This window comes from Triticum aestivum, chromosome 1B (genome assembly GCF_018294505.1).
Source record: "Triticum aestivum cultivar Chinese Spring chromosome 1B, IWGSC CS RefSeq v2.1, whole genome shotgun sequence".
In the NCBI taxonomy this organism is placed as follows: Eukaryota; Viridiplantae; Streptophyta; class Magnoliopsida; order Poales; family Poaceae; genus Triticum; species Triticum aestivum.
Window position 1 is genome coordinate 213,355,996 of NC_057795.1, and position 14,434 is coordinate 213,370,429.

Genomic DNA, 14,434 nt, shown 5'->3' on the forward strand with positions numbered 1-14,434 from the left:
ACCAAGAATAATCCACCTTGGTCGTACAACCTCTCTCTTGTTGTTGGTCAAAGTGACGACCATCCATGCGACCCCCGAGATGGGCTAGCTCGCCAATAATTATGCAAGTAGCTAGCCACTACATGCATGTGGCCCAAACATATGTATGGAGAGGTGTGTTTTTGAATACATAGTGGAACAACTTTGATGTGGCACCGTGCTTTCGAACTAGAAATCCCCACACTGAGCGAGGGTTAGGTTGGCGATGCATATGTATGTCACACCACATTTCAAGCCGATGACAGGGATTCATGCATGCATGCGTGCATAGTATGCGCTCAAACTTAATTAGGTCTGAAACTCACAATGACCTATATTATGATAACACGAACGAATGGAAGAATCCGCCATGGTAACCCATCTTATTGTCGGTCAAGGTCATCATGGATGTCCATGTGGGACCACGAATATATAGGCTTGTCACCGATAACCATGCGAAGGAGTGGACCGCTCGAAGACAACCACTACATGCATATGTATGGAGGTGATGTGTGCATGCACGTTTGAATACCATTTCACAACATTGATGTGGCGCCTGCATCAAAAATCGTACAGTCCCCACACAGTGCAAGATGGATCGATTCATTACGTGTCGTTGTACTAGCCACTTTGACTCGATGGGAGGGATTCATGCATACACATGCATGTGTGTGTGTTCTCAAACTGTATCATGTCATCCCAGAGCATGACCTAAATATATACCGTATTAGAAGCAAAAAAATAATCTGCTCCTAAGTCAAATTAACCTCTCTCGTTGTCAGGCAAAAAGTAGTGATGGACCAAGTCGGCACACAGATGGAAAGCATCGATATCGCTGATAACAGCTTAAGTGGGTACGAGAGGATAATCACCATAGCTTTGCATGTGGGCCAAACATATGTTGAATACCCAAAATGCACAACTTTGATGTGCCACATGCCTCAAAAACCGTAAACCCCCACAAAGAGTGAGGTTCATGAAGCGTACTACATATGATGGTCCCCTTCCCACTTTTCGACACATACTATATGCTCCTACCGTAATACAAACCAAAAAGAATCCTCCTCGATGGTGAAATTAATTAACCTGTCCCGATGTAGGTCAAAGTGATGCATGCATCGATGATGGCCTCATGGGCCCACAGATGGAAGCGTCACATGTGAGTGTCCTACCTAGGATAACCACCGCCTACATGCATGTGGCCCAAAGAGGTGTTGTGTGATGTTTGAATAGCCAATTTCACAACTTTGATGTGGCACGTGCCTCAGAAACCGAAAAGTCTCGACACTGAGTGAGGTGTACTTGTTCACGGACGCGTACATATAGTTTATATTGTAGTCCCCTCCCACCTCTTCGACGTGTACTATATATATACTCCCACCATAACACAAACGAAAAAGATTCTACCTTACTGGTCAAATTAACCTCACTGTTGGCTGTTCATCAAAGTGATGGACGACGACCTCGCAGGCCCACAGAAAGCGTCACACGCGAGTATCGAGTATAGTGTAGGGCAACCATCGACTGCATGTGGCCAAAACATGTTTGTATGAAAGGGTTGTGTAATGTTTTAAATAAAGAATTCACGACTCTGATATGGCACCTTCCTAACAAAATGGCCAACCCACATGGTGGCTCACAACTCGCAGTGTACTGTGAGCCACCCGCCACCTCCCTCAGACGCGCGCACACACACACACACAACACAAATCCACCACAACTACGATGCCTGTTAAATTATGCCGCAGTGAACATATGTTACCAAAGGAGGGACATTTTAATTTCAAAAAAATAGAGATCATTTAGACGTTTTAGTACATTGATTGATTTTCTACGGGTATAATGTGCAAAAATAAAATTTGAGATACATGCACATGTGACAGTGCACCTAAATGGATTGCAAAAACACATGTGTCTCGCTGGGTGCATGTTTACTCCCGTGCAAGAAATTTCAAACATCGAGAATCTTGATTTTTAAATTCTAGTACATCCAAAACTTGTTTGAAGTTCATGAAACTTATCGTGTTGTCATATGGACACCAATACAAAGTGGCATTGTACTATTTTTTGTCAAATTGGAGACCAATTTTGATGTAATATTTATCTAATTACAAATGGGTGATTATTAATAATTGGGAACCAATATCCCAAACGGATTATTTATTTGAACCGTGAACATTAGACCAATAATGGATACGTGTCATGCTTCGGTTAAACAATAAAGCGACAACATTAATCATCCAAATCGAAAAACTATATACGTGCCGCCACGCGACCCATGTGCCATGCGAGCAGGCGTGAGTTGACGGGACACATGCGAGTAGTCCGCCGCATAGGCAGACCGGGAGGCATTCGTGCAAGTGTTTGAATTGACGGAGGCGTGCTCGCTATGTAGTGTCATCGGGAGGCGTGCAAGTAGCTGTGTGAAACGACGGTAGGCATGCCAGCAGTTCGGTGCATAGGATCACCGGGAGGCGAGCTAGCGGTTTGACTGCCGCCCACCTCTCTCCTACTACTCCCACTACTCCATATTAATGGTGTGCCCGAGCGGCTGCACCCCCCATACTCGCCACATACAAAATCCTCTCTCTCCACTTGCATCCTCGACGCCGCTCTCAGTCCTCAAAGCCGTCAATGTATGAGGATGCCGCCAAAGCGCCCCATCGGAGGGAGTGGCGATGCCAGGGTTGCTGAAGCACCGGAGCATGGCATGGAGATGGAGACAGAGGTTCACATCACCATGGGCGAGTTATTGCTGCACCCTGATGTCGTCAACGTCAACGAGCTTCCACATTCGGAGGCGGAGTTCCACACCGACCCTGGTGATGACACGGGCGACGAATCCGGCGACGACTCCGACGACCACTCCAACAACGATGGACAACTATTTAGTCATCTATACCCATTTATGTGTCAAATAGATCCTAGAGTTACTCTGTTTACTCATGCCTCCCCCTTTATGGAATAGAAATCCTATGGTTATGTTCTCCCAATCCATGAAATATTAGTAAGTTTCGTTTCCGTGTAGTGTATTGATTGTTTGAATGGTACAAGTGATAAGTGATTAGTTGTTTCATCTGTGCAATTGATTTCTACTAGTAATCCGACTAGGGTTAGTGTTCAATGTTGAATGACCTACATATATGTTTATGCCATTATTTCCTTTAAGATTGGTCTGTACGTAGACGACTGTGCTTAAAAATCGAACCATAATCTCTGGATATGTATAAAAAATAGCCATACATTCCTAATCCTACTTCACGGCATGTAAACATTGATTTGATGCCAAATTTTGGCAACTGCCAAATGTTTGCTAGAGATTAGTTTGTAAGGATTAATTTGACGCCGCATTTTTTTTACTATTTGTATAGGTGCTGTCGGACGATGTGGACAGCGAGGATAAAGATGTCCAGAGGAGGTACAAAAGGCAAATCCTGAGGGAGCTTTATGCGGGAATGCATAACAGGTGTATTAGGACCTGAGAAGGCGGCTATCGATGCCCATTTTGCAACTACAAGCTTCATGCCGCGTATCAAAGTGTTCAGGCGCATGCAAGAGGACGGGCCATTGGCTCCTTCAAGCATAAGTATTTTCGCAGGGTGGTGCACGACACGTACGCTGAATACCTGGAGAAGCTTCGGGATCATGCAGGCATGTGAGATGAGATGTGGGATCGAACTATGTACGCTTGAGTATGCTTAAGGATGGTTGAACTATTTACTTATGGTTGAACTATGCTTGTGTACGTGTACGCTTATTATCTATGTCTGAGTATGTTTAATCTATGTTTCCTTATGTCTAACTATGGGATATGCATGCAATCAGTTCAGTTGATGGAATCTACCTCCGTCCTCGTTTATTGGTCCCCTTTCTAATTTGTCTTCAATTTTGATCAAAGATTTAACTGACAAAATGTTAGTGCAGGTCAGCAAAAATTATATCGTTGGATGCGTATTTGAACATAGTGTTCAATGATATAATTTTTGGTGACATGCCAAAACATTTCTTAGTTAAATATTTGGTCAAAATTTGGTACAAATTACAAAGGGGGCCAATAATCCAGGATGGAGGAAGTACGTCAATCACACACGGTTCCCAAAACTGGAACCGTGTGCAATGACTTTCATTTTGCCTGTTGCGTCAATCACACACGGTTGGCTCTTGCAAACCGTTGCCTCCGAAATTCTTTGTGGGACAGAAAACCCTCACCACCCAATTTAAAAATAAAAAAGAAAACCCTCACCATCCCCACATCACAAAAACTCTCACCGCGCCCGCCACCCCCTCCGGTCCCCATTCACACCTGCACAAGCTCCTTCACGTCTATGCATGGCACCGCCTATCATGGTGCTAACCACTTAGCTCGCCGCCTGCCGCCGCCGCTAGGCTGCTGACAACCCCCACCACATTTCGCCACTTCTGCTAGCCGCCGCCTATCCCCATCGACTTTCTCAACGCTGCTCATGGTTGACCTAGCTCCGCTCGGTTGAGGAATCTGCCATACTGAGAGTTCTTTCTCATGGACAACAAGGTAACTAATTTAATGAGATAGTATCTCATCTCTTATCCCAGTTCATCTACCTCCTTTAATCACCCGGCCGAAATCGCCATGAATTCATCTTCATTTGAGCTGATTTGAGGATTTTCTTTCATTCATAGAGTGTACAGTGACAGACACATCAGGACTTTTGCAACCTCTGGTAGAAATTCCATCTCACCGTACCAGATGACTTGAGGATGCACGCGGTATGTTCGATCTCACCCTAAATTGGTTGGCATGGCGTACTTTCCTGAACATATTCTAAATATTGCTACATTTGGATAAAAGGTGCCACATGCACCATATACGTCAAAGGGGATTTTTTCCCTCTTCTTTCTATATTAGGCAAATTAATGATGTATTGTCTTTTGATTACTCTCATATTTCCATGACATCATGTTTAACCTATCTGTTTAATTATAGATTTTTGTCCTTCGATTTTAACTGCTATACAGTTCTTTCAATTTGGGCCCATATTTAATGTTACCATATTTTCTTTAACAATACTTCCATTTTCTACAGTGCATCCCTTGCTATGCAAAATAATCTATAGTGCACAATCTTTCCCTTGATGAAGGTGGTGACTCCTATTTTGGCACCGGCCTTTGGAAAGAAATTTCTAAGTTTTATGTACTGAAAGTTGGCACTAAAATTGCACTACACATAAAAGAGCATGGTCATGAGGTATATGCTAACTTCCCAGACGATATCATCCGTCCAGACTTTATTCGAAGTAAGTTTTATTTTCAAGTATCTACATGTTGACTTACCCAGCAATATGAAATGAACTGTGTAGTATTTAAGCAACCATCGTTCCATTTTATTACTATATTCCTACCTAATAACTTCTAGTTACCAATACACTTTTCTATTGCCCTGTTTTAACTAAATATTCCCTGTACTCCCACTTCTATCAGAAAGCGCCACTGACAAGGAGACTCTGGAGATGGTGAACGGGGCTGCCAACAAGCGGAGGCGGGGCGAGCAAGAACCGCAAGTGACTCCAGCAGGCCTAAACTTCATTAGCAGCCTCCCCAATGATATGTTGACAGTGATCATCTCCCTCCTCCCAATCAAATATGGGGGGCGGACAACCATCCTTTCTCGGCGGTGGCGCCCCCTATGGAACCCCAACCCTCTCGACCTCATCTACACCCACGAGCTCTGCCATGGCTATCGCAAAAGCTTGGATGCGTTCTCCAAGATCCTCGGCAGTCACCATGGCCCAACCAAAGGCCTTAGAATGGGCAAGTTCCGTTCCAATGGCAAGGACCAAGCCAAGCTTGACAACTAGTTCCAATCTCCCACCCTAGATCAGCTCGACCAGCTCACTTTTGATGATGGGCATATGCGCTCGCTGCTAATGTTCGTGCTCCACCTCGCGCCCATGCTCGTGTCGCCAAGTTCAGGAACTGCCATCCCCCTTAATGACGCGCCCACTCTTATTCTACCATGAGTGAAGCACCTCGAGCTCGTCGCCATCTGTCAAGAGGTTCCCATACCCCTCACCGTGTTAGGGACGCAAAATCAAGGAACATAACACTAGTATGACAAAAACTAGGGCGACAAGAGTGGAACAAAACACCAGGCATAAGGCCGAGCCTTCCACCCTTTACCAAGTATATAGATGCATTAATTAAAATAAGAGATATTGTGATATCCCAAGATATCCATGATATCCATGTTCCAACATGGAACAACCTGCAATTGCACCTACAACTAGCAATGCTATAAGAGGGGCTGAGCAAAGCGGTAACATAGCCAAACAATGGTTTGCTAGGAAGGATGAAAAAGGTTAGATGCTGTCATGGCAATTTGGGAGGCTTGATAAACAAGTGGTAGATAGCGTGACATAGCGATAACAATAAGACAACTATCATAGCAATGATAGTAGTGACGGTCATCTTGCCTGAAATCCTGCTAGGAAGAAGATCGAGTCCATGAAGAAGACGAACGGGCGTAGACGAACCAAGCATAGTCGAACGAATCCTCACGATCGCAACAAAACAGGAACTGTCGAGAAGAAGGACAACCGCAAAGAAGCACACAACATGGTAAACACACAAGCATAAACATGGCATGATGCACAACCAAGTACTCCCTCCATTCCTAAATGTAAGTCTTTGTAGAGATTTCACTGGATGGACTACATATGGAGCAAAATGAATGAATCCACACTTAATAAGCATATATATACATCCGTATATAGTTCATAGTAGAATCTCTACAAAGACTTACATTTAGGAACGGAGGGAGTATGATGCATGTCCGGTTTAAATATGCGTGGCAAAGTGCAACAAACAATACTACAAATTAAGTGGAGCTCAATATGCAACGAGTTGCATATTGACGGAACACCACATTCGAATTATTTAGTTCGCTCTCGTTTAGGTACACAACAATATTAAATGTTGTTAAACATGGCAAGAGATGAAGCATAACTAAACTAACTATTTAGGCAAGTTTAAATGAGGCCGGAAACAACAAACAACAATTCCAGAAAATCCCCATGTGCATATTTGGAATTTGGTACTGTTCTGCCCTAAACCATATTTTATAGTTGTTAAACATGCAAAGTAATGCTACCATGTTGATCTATGTATTTTTTACCCCAATTACATATAAAGTTTATTTAAATCCGATGCACGGTTATTTAGTTACGAAATACACCATTTTAGCAAGGCATTTATGCAAACTAAATGCAAACAGCAATTTAAACATTTTAAACATGAATGAGAGTTGCAAAATATTAAACTAGAAGAAATTCTAAGCATTTTACGTGTTTAAAACATTTTAATCTGATGCACGGTTTGTGAGTAATTAAATGCATGAACTAGGAGGGTTTTTCTGCAAAACTATAAATCCTGGATAATGCTAAAATTCACCCTGAGGAAGAAACACACATTGGGCCACATCTGCTGGGTGCTGGGCTTCGGGTTACTCACCATGGGTTTTAGCCCAGCTGAAGAGGAGGAGGCCAGACAGGACGGATCTGGCGCGGCTGGTCCTGGCAGCTGGTGGGCTCGCACGAGTCAACGCAGGCGCGTGCGTCTATGGACAAAGAAGGCGGCAACGGAATGCAGGGGCTCCGGCGAGGCAGCCTCGGCGGGGACCGGCTGGAATGGGACTGGGACGATGGGATCCGATGCAGGGGCCAGATCTGGAGCGAACGGTGGGAGCTTGAGGCGTCGACGCGGGTAGAGCTCAGCGAGGCCATGGCGCGGGGGTCCTCCTATGGACAGAGAAAGGGAGAACAGAGAGAGATGTGAGGCGATGGAAGAGAGGGGGCTTCAACGAAGAAGGGAACGGGGAAGGGAGCAGGGGCACGGCTTGGAGCTGCTTCTCGGTGGCGAGTCTCCGGTGGTTATGCTCGCCGACACAACTCCTGGAGGCGAACGGAAGCGGGTGCAGGCTCCTACACGAGAGGAGAAGGCAGGCCCTGGATAGCGGCGACGATGGCGAGCTCCTAGAGATAGAGGAAGAAAGGGAGCTCATGAGGGAGAGGAAGAAGAGGGGAAACGGGGCAGGGCGACGACGACCTGGCGACGCACTCCGGCGAGGAGGCGGGGGAAGAGGCTCTTGGGTGCTCAGCACAGGAGGTGCGGACGATGAGGAGGATGCAGGAGGGCTCGGGCAGTGCACGGGGCTGCTGCTGCTTGGGTGGCCGGCGGATCGGGCCGGGATGGGGAGGCAGCGAGCAGGGATGCTCGGGCGTCTAGATCAGGTTGGTCATAGTGGAGAGTAACTTAGACTAGTGATATGCATATGTTACTAGTCTATATTACTACCTATATAGTGCATAGTATCATAGATTAGTATCATAGGTGGTCTCATTTATTGCCATGCATGACACATAGTAGCATCACAGTTATTATGTTACATTATCAACCTATGTTACTATGACCATCTCTTTCTTCTTTAATTGTCTGCCACATAAGCATGTTTGCGAGTCCCAAGTGCATGATACTACTTATGTTACCCCCACTATGGCCAGCCTCAGGCACGGGGCTTGGTCGAGCATGGAAACAGAGGCGATGGTGGTCGGCTGCGGTGGGATTGGTTGGAGTTGGATCGGGACGGATCCCGAGGTGGAAGAGGACCGATGGCAGCACAGAATGGATAGGACAGATCTCCTAGGTTTTAGGGTTAGAGTCTATTTATAGGAAGGGGTTAGTTTAGGGGCTAAACAGACCCTTCGATCAAAATCGTGCGGTTGAGAATAAATGGGTTAGGGAGTCCAAATGAGAAAACGAATATACTTTAGGGAAGTTTGGAGATGATCCGGACCCAACGGTGACGACTGCCTGGGACGGGTTTGGGACAGCTTTCGGACGCACGAGAGGGTTCTGTGCACTGTGCAGAGAGGGTGGGCATTTAGACGAGAGGGAAAATCAAAGACAATGGGGTCTGACGAAAGGCCACAGGGACAAGGGGGGGTTTTGTTGGTCTCGGAGAAAGAGAGAAGAGAGGGGTCCAGTTGGTCTGAGAGAAGGTCAACAAAGCCAAGCGGTGTGACAACCTGCCGCGGAGGCAAGCAGAGAAGGGGCAACTATGAACAGCTACGAGTTATATGAAAACATGTGGATGCAATGCACATGATGCCATGATGAAATGCAACAAACAAAAAATAAATCACACGGCGAAACTCAGAATAGATGGAAGTCTTCTGGAGCGTCGGTCTCGGGGAGTCACACATCCACCATAACGGGACACCATTAAGCTATCGGGTCCGGTTTTGGATCCGATAACCCGTTAACATCTCGGACCAATGGGAAATTTCCACGTGTAAAATTCTAATTGGCCGTAGGAAACACATGGCAGCTCGTTAGATAGGCACATATGATATGTCGACACGTGCGACGGCCCACCACTGGCCCATTTAGATTACAAAGGCCGGCCCGTTTGACTTGGTCAAAAGTTAGCAGGCTGGCCTGTGAAAAGCCTGTTAACGGTCTCTTTGCAAATAGCCCATTTTACGGCCCGGAAACTCACGGCCCGTTAGGGCCTACCCGAAATCAGCCCAACAACGTCATGTGGGCTGTCGAATATAACACCAGCCCGTTTCACTTTCGTCCCATGTATGGCCCATGAAGTCTTTCGGCCCATATGAGGCCGTCGTATCTTTAGGCCCTTTAGAGGCCCACGATGACTCTAGATCATAATGAACCGTAAATTTCTTTGTACCCGTTAACGGCCCATGATTCACATGGGCAGTTTCCAGCCTGTGTTAGCTTTCGGCATACTGACGACCCATACGTTCTTGGGCTCCTTTCCGGCCCTCGATTACTTCCGGCCCGTTACCGGCCTATTCCCTAATGGGCCAAATCCAGCCCGTGGAAAGAGTCAGCCCGTTTCTGACCTGTTACACCGTTGGCGCCGTTTCCAACCCGTCCTATATTCTGGCCCATTAGTGACCCGTTGTGCCTGTGACAGAATTAAGCCTTTGCTGTCCTCCGGCCTGTTAACGGCCCGTTACCGTGCTGGGTCGATACCAATTACGCCCGTTTATGGCCCATGTAGACCCATTTATCCAACGGCCCGAGGCCCACCGATTCTACAGCCCTTTTGGAGGCCCATTTATCGACGGCCCGTAGGAGACCCATGGATCCTACAGCCCATAGCTGGGTCAAGGTTACCATGGGCCGTATATGGCCCATGGTTGTTGCGGCCACTAGCAATACAGGGAAAAAGAAGACTAGGAAATAAATAAGCCCAAAACTAACGCTAGGCTATTAAGGCAATTGCACAGATTACATCCACTTGGTATCAAAGATCGCCACTAGTGCAAATATAGGGAACACCCTACACTATACAAAAATGGCTTGCTGTTTTCTGCCGGTAGCTGCACGTTAAGAACAAATTTTGTATCTCAACAAAACAAATTATAACTATAAAACAAAAGGATGGTTGGCATAAAAGTTAACAGTCTGGCAGATAAATGCACCAGCAAAAGTTCAGAAGCTCAGTCATTTGACCTGACTGTTACGTTTTCATGCTGTATTGTCCGATGGAGCACCATAACCTTCGCCTTCATTTCTCCTAGGCTCCCGAACAACATAGAAAATGTCTGATAGTCTGGTTTCAAAACCATGCATATCTTGACGACATCGAACAATGTATGTCCTTGTTTCACAAAGGGTCTCTGTTAGGGAATGGACTTGTGTCTGGAGCGCAGATATAACATTGTTTTCAGCTTGCATATCTTGATCATGAGGCAGTTTAGACGAGATTGCCTTAACAACCAACCCAGTATTACACAGGAACATGCTTTTGGCACTATTACTGGACAGGTACTGACCCACTGCAGCAAGAGCTAACATTACGGTTATAGTTGCCTCGCCACCTTCAAAAGGCGGCGGTTCCACCATTTTTCCATAGCTTGCTAAAAAGTTGAGTTTTTACATTAGTAGTACCAGAACAGAAGATATTAAGGAGGCAACAAAACCATACAAAATAGCTTTGGTCTATATACAAAACTTATTCCGGTGAACCCATGTAAAATATTAGTTGTAATTTACTGCAAAGTACATAATAAAACCGGGTTCCAAACATATGACCATGTACCATCGCTAATGTATTGTCTATTTTTCACATTTTATTGTCAGCTAAGGATAATGAGACAAAGTTTATAATACGGTAAGCATAGTATGACATCATTCATATAACAAAACAACTGAGAACAGACAAATAGGCAATTGTAATGTTGTGTGGGCAAGTCCAGCACGGAACTAGATTATAGGTCAAGATCAAAGGAACATCACTCCTCTCTTTTAAACCTTGTAAGGTGCAATGATACGCTAAGAGAATTGTGTATAAATTTGAAAAGAGTAATAGACATTGGCTGCAAACCATGTAGTTCAAGGCACAAGTCAGAGTAAGTAGTAGTTAAGAGGCATGAGGATTAAGGACTTACAATAGCGGCTTTGACTGGTGTAGTCATGCCCTTCTTGCTGGTGTGATAGTCCTTGAAGATTTCCACAACATTTTGTTTAGGTACTTTTTGGTCCTTGCGGGCTTTCCTTTGCATTTGGAACAAGTCAATATAGATCTGATAATATGGTATAGCGAAAAGAGTGAAACAACAGCTAATTATAAGAGCCTCGCAGTGTCCAATATAGCTATGAGATCCTGTCGTCTGTTGGAATTTCACTTTCGTATGGTCGGCCTTGTTCTTTCAACAGTTCACCTACAAGAAGATATATTTGTGTGGCACATGCGTAAATAGGACTTCAACATGTGATCTGATCACATATATATAATGTACCTGATACTTCGGATTAGACCAGTGTTAAACAAGGCCTCTCCAGTCTTCATTCGATATATTTTCCACTGGAGATGTTTGGGCAAGTTCACTGTTAGCCTTGCCTTCAAAGTGACTTTTCCTCAACTTATACCCATATTGTCACAGAGCAGACTTGAAAACATAGGTGCAAGCTTGTCTGGTTGCATCATCTTGGCTATCCAACTTGAACCTCATATGTTGAAAATTATGGGAGTCTCATTATCAGCAACCTAGAAAGTATGGGACAGAGCAAGACGACATTACTAGTTTCCATACATAACCATACTTACAGATAAATGGTCGAGGAAGGTTCTGAACTGGGTTTCGTCTTTGTCATTCCTGTTGGGGAACGTTGCAGAAAATAAAAAAATTCTACGCTTCACCAAGATCAATCTATGGAGCCATCTAGCAACGAGAGAGAGGACTGCATCTACATACCCTTGTAGATCGCGTGTGGAAGCATTCAAGAGAACGGGGTTGAGGGAGTCGTACTCGTCGTGATCAAAATCATCGGAGATCCTAGCGCCGAACGGACGACACCTCCGCGTTCAACACACGTACGGTTGGGAAGACGTCTCCTCCTTCTTGATCCAGCAAGGGGGGAGGAGAGGTTGATGAAGATCCGGCAGCACGACGGCGTGGTGGTGGATGCAGCAGCGATCTCGGCAGGGCTTCGCCAAGACCTTGCGAGAGGGAGAGGTATTGCAGGGGAGAGGGAGGCGCTAGAGACTTGGGTTGCAGCTGCCCTCCCTCCCCCCTCTTTATATAGGCCCCCTGGGGGGGCGCCGGCCCTAGGAGATGGGATCTCCAAGGGGGGGGGCGGCGGCCAAGGGTGTGGCTTGCCCCCCAGGCCAAGGGGGGCGCCCCCCACCCCTATGGTTTCCTGCCCTAGGCGCAAGGGGGCCCAAGGGGGGGGGCGCACCAGCCCACCAGGGGCTGGTTCCCCTCCCACTTTAGCCCATGGGGCCCTCTAGGATAGGTGGGCCCACCCGGTGGACCCCCGGGACCCTTCCGATGGTCCCGGTACAATACCGATGACCCTCGAAACTTTCCCGATGGATGAAACTTGACTTCCTATATATGAATCCTTACCTACGGACCATTCCGGAACTCCTCGTGACATCCGGGATCTCATCCGAGACTCCGAACAACTTCTGAGTTACTGCATACTAATATCTCTCCAACCCTAGCGTCACCAAACCTTAAGTGTGTAGACCCTACGGGTTCGGGAGACATGCAGACATGACCGAGAAGCCTCTCTGGTCAATAACCAACAACGGGATCTGGATACCCGTGTTGGCTCCCACATGCTCCTCGATGATCTCATCGGATGAAACACGATGTCGAGGATTCAATCAATCCCGTATAAAATTCCCTTTGTCAATCGGTACGTTACTTGCCCGAGACTCGATCGTCGGTATCCCAATACCTCATTTAATCTCGTTACCGGCAAGTCACTTTACTCGTACGGTAATCCATGATCCCGTGACCAGACACTTGGTCACACTAAGCTCATTATGATGATGCATTACCGAGTGGGCCTAGAGATACCTCTCCGTCATACGGAGTGACAAATCCCAGTCTCGATTCATGCCAACCCAACAGACACTTTCGGAGATACCCGTAGTGCACCTTTATAGTCACCCAGTTACGTTGTGACATTTGGCACACCCAAAGCACTCCTATGGTATCCGGGAGTTGCACAATCTCATGGTCTAAGGAAATGATACTTGACATTTGGAAAAGCTCTAGCGAAACGAACTACAAGATCTTTGTGCTATGCTTAGGATTGGGTCTTGTCCATCACATCATTCTCCTAATGATGTGATCCCGTTATCAATGACATCCAATGTCCATAGTCAGGAAACCATGACTATCTGTTTGATCAACGAGCTAGTCAACTAGAGGCTCACTAGGGACTTGTTGTGGTCTATGTATTCACACATGTATTACGATTTCCGGATAATACAATTATAGCATGAATAATAGACAATTATCATGAACAAAGAAATATAATAATAACCATTTTATTATTGCATCTAGGGCATATTTCCAACAGTCTCGCACTTGCACTAGAGTCAATAATCTAGTTACATTGTGATGTATCGAACACCCATTGCATTCTGGTGTTGATCATGTTTTTCTCTAGGGAGAGGCTTAGTCAACAGATCTGCTATATTCAGGTCCGTATGTACTTTACAAATATCTATGTCTCCATCTTAAACATTTTCACGAATGGAGTTGAAGTGACGCTTGATGTGCCTGGTCTTCTTATGAAACCTGGGCTCCTTGGCAAGGGCAATAGCTCCAGTGTTGTCACAGAAGAGTGTGATCGGCCCCGACGCATTGGGTATGACTCCTAGGTCGGTGATGAACTCCTTCACCCAGATAGCTTCATGCACTGCCTCCGAGGCTGCCATGTACTCCGCTTCACATGTAGATCCCGCCATGATGCTCTGCTTGCAACTGCACCAGCTTACTACCCCACCATTCAAAATATACACGTATCCGGTTTGTGACTTAGAGTCATCCAGATCGGTGTCGAAGCTAGCGTCGACGTAACCCTTTACGATGAGCTCTTCATCACCTCCATA